The sequence below is a fragment of the Mesoplodon bidens genome (assembly GCF_964165515.1).
Source record: "Mesoplodon bidens genome assembly, chromosome: 1".
Taxonomy (NCBI): Eukaryota; Metazoa; Chordata; class Mammalia; order Artiodactyla; family Ziphiidae; genus Mesoplodon; species Mesoplodon bidens.
In genome coordinates this window covers 189,522,875-189,532,602 of record NC_138176.1, presented here as the reverse complement: position 1 = coordinate 189,532,602, position 9,728 = coordinate 189,522,875, and the positions used below count along the sequence as shown (strand labels likewise).

The 9,728-nt window shown below is 38.1% G+C and overlaps 1 long non-coding RNA gene across 2 annotated transcripts; it reads left to right on the top strand.

Annotated features, from left to right (window-relative positions):
- Positions 1 to 19: 19 nt before the first annotated feature.
- LOC308623999 lies at positions 20 to 8,089 on the top strand. Of its 2 annotated transcripts, XR_014016913.1 has the most exons (6): positions 20 to 102; positions 515 to 681; positions 1,038 to 1,132; positions 2,998 to 3,071; positions 5,407 to 5,482; positions 7,124 to 8,089. It is a non-coding gene; the product is annotated as an uncharacterized lncRNA (long non-coding RNA). The 2 variants fall into 2 exon arrangements; XR_014016914.1 differs by lacking the exon at positions 20 to 102 and having other exon boundaries at positions 103 to 681.
- Positions 8,090 to 9,728: the final 1,639 nt, after the last annotated feature.

The following is a 9,728-nucleotide window of genomic DNA, read 5'->3' as shown; positions in this document are numbered from 1 at the left end:
CCAGTGCCATCGCGCTTCTTGTGAGTCCCAGCGAGAGAATGCGAAGGGAAGAAGCAGGACCAAACTTGAGGCGAATCCAGTGGCATGCCGATGGGTCTCCAGGTGCGAGCTCTGAAAGTGACAGGAGGATGTGACGGGAGGGATAGGAGGGAGAGGGGTAAACGCAGCGCCCTAGAAATATTGAAGACAAAATTGGGCCCCAAATAAATGATTTACTGAGAGGCATGTCATTTCCTTGTATTTAGTCTTTTTATAAATTTATTTATTTTTGGCTGCATTGGGTCTTCGTTGCTGCGCGCAGGCTATCTCTAGTTGCAGAGAGCGGGGGGCTACTCTTCCTTGCAGAGCGCGGGCTCTAGGTGCGTGGGCTTCAGTAGCTGTGGCGCACGGGCTTAGCTGCTCCAGGGCATGTGGGATCTTCCCGGACCAGGGCTCAAACCCATGTCTCCTGTATTGGCAGGTGGATTCTTAACCACTGTGCCACCAGGGAAGCCCCTTGCATTTTATTTTGTAGTTCTCTGATGCGGAGATAATGTAGGAGCTATTGGTATGGTTGACTATGTATGTGACCTCAGAGGAGCTTGAATGAGAATGTAATACCAAGATAAGTCGACTTTCAATTCAACTGACTCTTTCCTGCAAGATCCTTTGCCGCAATGGGGGAATTAAGAAGGGAATAAGGTAAGAAGGTCCTCAGGGTCTGGGGGTAAGCGCACGGTCTAGTTCGGACTCAACAGCAGTGCTAGGAGGGGCAGGTGAGACGGCCAATGAAATGGTTTTGGTTGGGGTGTGGGGCATCCTGGATAGCTTTCAGGGTGAGAACATCTTAGAACGATGTTTTCGTTAAGCTCTTTATGTTTACAGTATGAGATTTAAGTTTTCATAGAGGAAACAAAATGGGGCCAAGGTAGGACATAGTTTTTATTTTGTATCTTTGAAGAGGTCCTTAGTATATTATGTGGCATCTTTCCTGCTTAACTGTGGAGGCCTATTTTAGGAAACAGAAATGTTCCTAACTTTTTTATTTCTATCTCCAGATGGCAAGAATGAGTCCAACATTTCCAAGCAAGATTGTTCTTTTTCCCTTTTTGTTTACTTTGTCCAGACTCTAGCCAAAAAGATTCATCTCAAGGTATTACTTATTCACGATTGCTTTCCATTATAATATGCTTATATCTTATTTGAATGAAATTACCATAGCTTTTGCTTATGTAGTTTTGTTAAAAATCACAAGGTCTAAGGATAGTACATGAATGGGGGGAAATTGGTCCATGGGGGATGTACTTAACTTGGCTGTAAGATGTGCAAAGGGGGCTTCCCTGGTGGCGCAGTGATGGAGAGTCCACCTGCCGATGCAGGGGACACAGGTTCGTGCCCCGGTCCGGGAGGATCCCACATGCCGCGGAGCGGCTGGGCCCGTGAGCCATGGCCACTGGGCTTGCGCGTCCGGAGCCTGTGCTCTGCAACGGGAGAGGCTGCAACAGTGAGAGGCCCGCGTACCACAAAAAAAAAAAAAAAAAAAAAAGATGTGCAAAGGGTAAGACCTGGAATTAAATCACTGTCAGTGGGTTAGACTATTAGAAGCTTTTCTAGCACTCAACCAATTAAGACCTGAATAAGGATAAATAGAAATAAATAAGTTGTCAATTAAAAATTGGTTGCCTTATTTTTTTTGGCAAGAGTTTTATTGAGATATAATGCATATGCCATACAATTAACCCATTTAAAGTGCACAATTCGATGGGTTTTAGTGTATCGTGAGTTGTGCCACCATCACCACAATCAATTTTAGAACATTTTCATCACCCCAAAATGAGACTCCCTTTTCATTAGCAGTCAGTCCTTACATTTTCCCTCCCCCAGTCCCTGGAAACCACTAATCTTCGTCTGTGTAGATTTGCTTATTCTGGATATTTCATATAAATGGAATCAGAAATTAGTCTTTTGTGACTGGCTTCTTTCACTTGGAATATTTTTAAGGTTTATTTATGTTGTAATACCAGTACTTCATTTCTGTTTATTGCCAAAAAATACGCCATTGTATGAATATATACCACATATTATGTGTCCAGGTTGTTTCCCTTTGGGGGCTGTTACAAATAATGCTGCCATGAACAGTAGTGTATGAGTTTGTGTCGGGGCATGTGTTTTCATTCCTCTTGAGTATATGCCTAAGGGTGGAATTGCTGGGTCATATGCTAACTCTTATGTTTAACGTTTTGATGAAATGCCAGACTTTTTAGAAAATGGCTGTACCATTTTACATTCCCACGAGTGATGGGCGAGGGTTCCAGTTTCTCCACATTCTCATGGGTGTGAAGTGGTATCATTGTGGCCGTTGCCCTTTTTTAAGGACTCAAAGTTTGTAAGAAACTTGCTAGATGCTCCTTGAGTGCAGAGACAATGTCTAAGGTGAATTTGTGTTTTCAATCCCTGGAGCACAAATAGATGCATGTGTTTCTGCTGCACTGTTTCCTGATAATGTGGCTCCCACATTATTCTGACAATATTTTTCTAATTATTAATTACAGATGAATTACAGAAAACTGCTATGTTGCAGAACTGATTTACTTAACCGTAGACCTGCTAAATGAAAATAACCCACTTACTTTACAGAAGCCACAAGGGGTCGCTGCTCTTGGTATTCTTAGTGTACTTTTGGATAGGGAAGTATGCAGTCCCTTATAAGTGAATCATTGATTTTGAGTTGTATTTATGTATTTTTACATTTGCTTGTAAGTTTTACATGCTTTTTGTTGCTATTTTTTATTGTTTTACTGGTGACATTGAAGTTCTCAATTTAATCATTTGATTACATCTTTGCTTCCTTTGATAACTTCATATCCAATGATTAAACCTTTTCACTGCTGTTCACATAATGAATTGTTGTGATTACTGCATGTGTAAATGAGGATATGTCAGCTGTATTAAAGATGTTATTTGTCAAAAGCATTGACCAGTGCAGAAAATAATTTAAAATAAAATATCTCTTTTCAGGAATTATATTCTTGGAGATGTTGGAAAAAGATTCCTGGGTCTTGGAAGATAATTACTAGAAATATGCAGGGGAGGTAATATATCTTTCTTTTTTTAATGTATTAAGTATTCCTGGAATGAAAGCAGTGAATTGGAAGGGGAGGATTGTCCAAGTAAAAAATGGATTTATAAAGGCTTGAGTGAAATCTAATTTTCTGTTTTATGGAATAGAATCTCATTAATTGGTTACTTGGGGGAAAAAATAGTAACAGCTAATGCTTATTGAGTGGTTACATGTAAGACATTGTACTAAGTGTATTATACACACATACACACAGTTTTTTGTTTTTGTTTTAAACTCTTATTTCTCTCAACAACCCTATGAAAGTAAATAGACTTTTTTGCTTTCTAGGACTGGTATCATCCTTATTGAATACCTACCTTTTTGTCAGATTTTTAGCTAGTTTTACATTTATTTGTCATCCTGATGTAATAAAATGTATTTCTAGTGACTGACATATTCTTGCTGAATTTTTCATCCTTTTAGTTCTCTGGGGGCTTTTCTGCTTCAGAAAGCCTTGGGGTCTTGAAATTATTGGTGATTAAATATAAAGACAATTCTGAACCTGATCCTTTCCCAAGAATTTTAGACCTTTTCAGGTAATTTATAAGTTGTGCGTTTTAGTTTTTGGATATGAATTGTGACCTTCTGTGTTAGTTGTTTATTGCTGTGTAACAAATTACTTAATATTTGGCAGTTTAAAGCAACAAACACTTACGGAACATTGGGGAGAGGAGGTAGAAGAGAGACAGCAGCTTCCAAACTGTCTCAGTTGGCAAGCCTGTGTTCCCTGATGGCTGTTGGCTAAAGGCTGCAGTTCTTCTTCACCATGTGAACCTCTCCATGGGCTGCCTGAGTGTCCTTACTGCATGATAGCTGGCTTTCGGACATTGGTCCAAGAGAGAAAAGCCAAGATAGAAGGTTGTCTTTCAATAGTCTTGAAAGTGACAAAACACCAACAGGACCCTATTCTGTTGGTCCTGGTATGGTATAGGTGGGCACTCTACAAAGGTGTGACTGCCAAGAGGTGTAGGATCATTGGAGACCATCTTGGAGGTTGACTACCACACTTTAGTTAAATACTTTTTTGAAAAAACTGTTTCAGTTTATTAAATCAAAAGATTTAATATTTGACCCTCAAGTCAGATAATTAGAAGTATGAGAGCACATGATCCAAATAAGTGCTCTCTTTGCTACGGCGCATGGTTTCTTTCTCGCCTATGTATCTATAAACTACTTAAGTGGTGCTACATTCATTTTGGAAAGTTTCTAAGGAGTTTATAAGAAAGTTCAGTTTATAGTCAGAATCTTCTGCCTTGATTAAATATTGTTTTTCTCGGACCCATTTCCCCTCTCCCAATTCCTCCTATTTGGAGGCGGTTAGAGAAGCTGGTGGCACTAGACTGTAGATAGAAATTGTGTGTCCCCTTCCTCTGTTATTTTGCTTGGGGTTCAGATTGACTTGGAAGAGTTGAAATTTCTGTTCAGAGTTTTTCAAGGAATGTAGTCCAGCTACTTACAGGCAATTACACAAATATTTGACATAGGATGGAGTAAAGATACAAATATGCAACAGCAGACTTAGAGCAGTTTGCCCTTTTCCCCCAAAGTTTGATTTTTATCCAATAGGGTGAGTATACTTTCTTTTCTTTCTGCTACTTCCCCCCACCCCCACCGCCATGGTCTCTGTCTCTCTTAATGAGCAAAACATAGACCTCGTCAAGAAGTCAGAATGTTCCAAATTGGCAGAATTCTAATTAGTTCCTGAGATTTCTAATCTTTTGAGTCTTTTCCCATTATTACTGCTTAAAAGTTCTTTGTTAGCAGAGACAACTTTCCCCCTTTTCCTTTAAAGCTTTAGTGCTTCTGATCATTGGAAACCTTGTCTGATAACAAAAACATTACATATAAAGCAAGGCATAACAAGTTTGGGAATGTATTAAGGTATGGTTACCCTTCCCATATCAGGCTTTATGTTGAGAAGACGACACCTCCAAGTTAGCATAAGGTAACCTGTGCAAAGTAGTTAATGATATGCTTGAAATTATCTTTGTTATGGGTTTTTTCCAATCATAGTAAAATTGGAGGTCTTATCTGTTCTATGTGAGAGAATTGAAAACTATAGAAATGCGCATTTATTATGTATTTTTTAAAAGAAGCTAAGCAATAAAAACTTTAAGACTAGAGCTTAAGTTGAAAATAAGAAGAAAGTATAAATGTCCAATGATTAAACTTTTCCACTGCTGTTCACATCATGATTTGTTGTGATTAATGTATGTGGATGAGGACATAATGAAAAAAATCATGAGGCTTATAGATAAAATGTGGTTTTTGTACATTGACTTGCCTATAAATGTTTTTCATTTTAGGAATAAAATTGAAGGGTGTTTTTCTTAAGAGAACACCATTTGTCAGATTTATCAAGAATTCGAAGATTTATAGAAGGTAAGAGGTTTATAAACTTTTCAGTTTTGACAAAAGAAGACAAAAAATCCAATCTGAGCAAAAAATTGGGTACTGTATTCATTATATATTGAGCATAATGTGGATATCGTATTCAATTAAAATTTTTCCTTATTTTTTCAGCTTTCAAAGGTAACAAATACTATTTCAAAAATAATATAATTTTCCAAATCAATAGATTTGATTCAGCATAGGCAGTTGGGTGGGTGGCGGGTAGGACTTTTAACCTTGGCAGTCATCTTTTCTTAAAAATAATACAATTCTTTCAGGCCCTGAATTAGAGATCATATGTTCTGGGATTTAAATTTGCTGAATTATTGGATATTCTGTACATAATTGTTTGGTGTGCCAGTGGATGACCATCCTACAACTTGAGCTTTGTTCAAGAATAGCAGATAGGCTGGTGGTCAGAAGCTAAGAATCTCAAATCTAATACCAGATTAATCTGTCATTAATCAGGTGTGTAATCTTGGGGTGTTTTTCAAATTGGAGGAATATAAAGCAGGAAAATTTTTGTGAATACATGTTGATTTAAGTTAACTTTCTATTTCTTAAAGTTGATATAAACTTTGTTTATTGCCCTTAATGAAAAGATTTACAAAATAAATGCATTTGAAAACAAAATTTAAACATTAACTGGGTGGATGCTACTGTTTTGCGGAAGTAAACATAGTACTGGCTGCTATCTAGTAAATTTTGTGCCTTGTGCCTTGTGCCTTGTCATGATTGTAAAGTTTTACAATCTGGACAGCAGTATGGTTGTCCAGAACTTTACTCTTTTTCAGACCTAAAGATTATTGAAATGAGGGAAGGGGGCCTAAATTCACAAAAGGATGTGTTTGGACTGTCTGCAAATCCTTATTTGAAGAATTCTATATTACCTCCAAACATTCTTTTAGCTCTAGTGAGTAATTCAGAGTCTTGGAAGTAACATTCTTTTGAGAAAAACTGAAGTTTTTATTTGATCTAGGATTTGGCTTGGATAGTAGTTAACTAAATTGGGTTAAAAGTTGACTGTTTTGTTAACTACCAATACAGGTTTTTCTTTTTAGATACAGGTAGTCCTTACTTTGAACCATTTCACCATGTGTGAATATCAGTTTTCACAATGTAGTTAAACAACACCTGTCCCACAACAACACAGCTGAAATTTTAGTTGTCACAGTATTAACTGAATTATTGCATAAACTTTGCTACTGGCTCTTTATTGCAAAATCATTATTCAAAGAAAAGATGTGCATCATGAACAGTAACAGTTACATCACTTCTTTCGAAGTCTTGGTGATTGGTCACTGAACATCTATTAGTTACACACAGATAGTAAAGCATATAGTTGTGTTGCCTCCTTGTCTCCTAGGGATAAACCCATGTGAAATTTTGCAAAAATAGAAAATCAGAAGAGGGAATTGGTCAACAAATATGACAGAATAGCAAAGAAATGAAAAGTGATAATACTGGAAGTGAAATTAGATGTGGTTAGATTTGAAAATGGCCACAGCAAAGCAAAGATAGGATGAGACCTAGGCCTACATGAAGCTGCAGTACAAGCCACATTTTAAAAGTCTGATGAATAAAAAAACAATGTAAAGTTGCTTCAACATCTTTTCGTTTAAATTGTACTAGGAACAGAAAGCCGCTGATGGTTGAAATGGAGCATTTACTTCTTTGGATTGAGGACTGTAATCAAAAACAAATCCCAGTCAGTTTGGCATTGAAGTTAGTTGCTGCACTGAAGGAAAATGGTAATTACAAGGACATCTATTTACTGCCAGTAAAGGCTGGTTTCCTTGTTTCAGAAGTCAACATGAATTGATTAATGTTAAGCTACCTGGTGAAGCTACAAGCTCAGATAAGGATGCTACTGTGAAATTTGCACTCAAGATTCCAAGAATTACAGGCAGTCCTTGCTTTGCACAGTAGCGAGAGACTGTACTATGCAAAAAACTGCAGGATTTGGATGGGATGTAAATGGAGTTAGAAGATAAAGAATATCCTGGGAATGTTGACACTGGTGCCATTCAAGAAATAGTTCTAGATACGCAGGAGGCAGAACGCAGTGAAGGCGAATATAAAGTTTTACGTGAGTGAAGCAGTCGTAAAGGATGAACGTCTCAGAAGTCATGCTGTTGAAAAACTTCACATTGAAGGAACTTTCAGAGATGTTTCATGACATTGACAGCACAAAGGATAAAATTTTGGAAGCTGATTCAAACTTAGAAAGGAGTATGACAGTTTGCCAAGGCAGAGATAAGATGCTCACTCCATGTTATAAGTCATATAATGTGAAGAAAGCAAGCACTTTTCAAACTACTTGATACTTTTTTTTTTTTTTTTTTTTTGCGGTACGCGGGTCTCTCACTGTCGTGGCCTCTCCCGTTGCGGAGCACAGGCTCCGGACGCGCAGGCTCAGCGGCCATGGCTCACGGGCCCAGCCACTCCGCAGCACGTGGGATCTTCCCAGACCGGGGCACGAACCCACGTCCCCTGCATCGGCAGGCGGACTCTCAACCACTGCGCCACCAGGGAAGCCCTTGATACCTTTTTTATAAAGAAATAAAACATTATAATTTTCAGTGTTTCTAGTGGTATGTTTTGGGGTTTTGTTTGGGGGGGGGTTGTTTGGTTTTTGGTTTGGGGGCTTTTTTTTTTTTGGCTGCGCTGGGTGGCTTGTTGGACCTTAGTTCCCCTACCAGGGATTCAATACGAGCTCCAGCAGTGAAAACGCCAAGCCTAACCACTGGACCACCAGGGAATTCCCTGGAATTCCCTAGAATTAAAATTCTAGTGTTTTAAATATTAATTTTACTATATTACATTTATAACCAACACCAAGAGGGTTTTTAATGTTTGGGCAAATTTTAAGGTTACAGAATAATCATAGATTGTTAATCCCATAGATTAAGACTTTGCAGAGTTTCAGCTTGCATAGTCAAAGCCAGAACTGCCTGCATTTAAAACAAGTTAAGGAGTCTTTGTATTCAACCAGATATAAATACATCAAGTTTAGAAACCACTATATTTTAGCCTTATAACCATATATAATTGACATTTTTCACATTCTTTGTATGCTACTACATCAAGGCTTTGAAATAAAAATTTATAATACTAAATATCTCATTTGGACTTCAAGCATTAATCCATTTGTAGGCAAAATCCTGTCTAATAGAATAGGGGTTGGCAAACTTTACTGTAAAGGGCCATATAGTAAATATTTTAGGCTTTGCGGGCCATATAGTCTAGCAAATACTCAAGTTTGCCCTTGTAGCACCAAAAACAGCCATAGACAATAACATAAACCATTTAGCATGGCTCTGTTCTAATAAAACTTTGTGGATACAAAAATTTGAATTTCATGTAGTTTTCTCATGAAACATTTTTCTTTTGCCATTCTTAGCTCACAGGGCCTACAAAAGGGGGTTCCGGGGTGGAGAGGTTTGCAGTTTGATTTATGCAACAGGGACATGTAATTAAACTGTACGATTGTATACCAAAGAATGTAACCACTGCTTGCATCATTGAGTTTTGAGAAAGTTGTTACGAATACTTTTCCATACCATTGCACACTTCCAGGTAGTAGGGCGGGGGATCTTTGGGAAATGGGGCAGTACGAAATTCAATGTTTCTTTTCACTTGACTCAAATGATGGTCCCACTTTTAAGTCAGGGATTTTTATTGACACCTTTTTAGGTAGACTAGTCCTTGCAGCGGTAAGTAAAAATGGAAGCCTTTTTAGAATTCTAGAAATTAGCAACTGTCTCCTAAGACTCGAGGTCTACTTCAGCCCTACAGAAGTAAATCTGCTTTTTAAACGGAACCAGAAGTATAAAACGCTAAAAGGGTTTTGGAAGGAATACAGTGAGTACAAATGTGCCTACTGTCTTAAATAAGAGTGTTTGCTATATCTTGCTTTGTGTGTGCAAAAAAGAGAAACTACTTCCAGTAAAGGTGTTTAGAAAAGACCCTTGACTGGTGTAATGGGAAGAGAACTATACAGGTTCTGTACTTTAGCAAGTGGTTTTCCTCTGGCTTTACTTTGTTCGCTGTGAAATAATTCCTCCGTAAACTAGAAACAACATCCAGGCAACGCGCTAATTAGATGCCAGGCTCTGGTGAAACTAGTATAGTTAGAGTGACTGAAGGCAAATGCTAACATCTCAAATAGTACCGCAGGATACTAACTGGAATACCTTATTTACCCCAGTATGCCTCTTTAGAGTAACAAATCAAG